Genomic DNA, 1,306 nt, shown 5'->3' with positions numbered 1-1,306 from the left:
CTTACTGGAATTAATTGTCTAAGGGCACCCTACTATTCTATAAGAATAGTAGGGTGCCCTTAAACAATTAATTCCAGTAAGTAACAATTTGTAATTAAGCAGAATGAAGCTTTTTTTTATATAATTTTACTACAATGTAGCTCAATGTGCAAGAATTAATATGTCACAATGAGAGAATGCACCAGTCAGCATACATGGTAAATAAGACAATTTTCATATCAAAGCTTAATTAAACATATTGCTACTTAGTCTAAAAGGCCATTTTCCCTGTGAAATCATGATCAATAAGCGATAAATCTAATGGAACAATCTGTAGTACAGGCAATATATCAATATGTCTGCAACATTTTTCAGTTGGTGTTTCTATAAACATTTAATGCAATTTCTAATCATTAAGCCATATTTGAGTGTAACATTGATTTCTATGTGAACATGTGTACAGTTAAAAGCAAGCCACAGTTAAAGTTTAACGCACTGAAAAACCAACTTATAATAGTGATAAAATAGACACCTCAAACTATATACAATCTATCCCTCTTTATTGTTTCATATATAAAGTTATCATATTCCAAAAACAAAATGATCAATCATGTTTCATGATGGCAGTGAAAAGTACAGTAATTAATGCAATGTTTTATTGTCTGAGAAATGAGCAAATCTCAAAAAATTAAATAAATCCTATTTCCCTTTTAACTTTAAGCTTCTTATGAAAATTCCACTTCTTTCCATTGTTCTTTAAGTGGAGAAAAAAAAAACAGTAAATTTAAAATGAAATGCTCGAACATGTGCTACAACTTTTCGGCAGGTAATTGCCCAGGTGATGTTGGAGATGCATTAAAGTATGACACGAAGGCTGAGTGAAGCATGCCAACTCTCCGCACCTCATCCTCTTTCAGCTTCTGGATCTCATCCTTGCACTGCTTGCTTTCAAGTTTTGCTCTTCTGACCTCGTCTTCTAATTTACGACAGTCGGTCTGGTACTCTAGTTGCTTTTCGGCGATGGTTCTGTGCGTGAGAAGTATGTATTTCTGAATGGCTAGATCTCAATCTTAAAGGTTCTTTCTTCTTGTATGACTTTTATATCCCAAAGATTTGGCAAAGCATATATATATTTCAGCTGTATCCTGCTCTCTAAGTTTACCTGAGTCGAGCCTCCTCCTGTAATGTTTATTTTGTGGGGGAAATCACTCAAAGACAAGAATGAATGCCAATTTGTTCAATTGAAATATGTATGACACAAATAAATGTTTCCAGAAAGCAAAGAATTCTAGGCAAATCACTTATATATTCTTTAAAGAATAAGATT

The sequence above is a fragment of the Penaeus monodon genome, chromosome 23 (genome assembly GCF_015228065.2).
Source record: "Penaeus monodon isolate SGIC_2016 chromosome 23, NSTDA_Pmon_1, whole genome shotgun sequence".
Lineage (NCBI taxonomy): Eukaryota > Metazoa > Arthropoda > Malacostraca > Decapoda > Penaeidae > Penaeus > Penaeus monodon.
Note: the sequence above shows the minus strand (reverse complement) of the source record.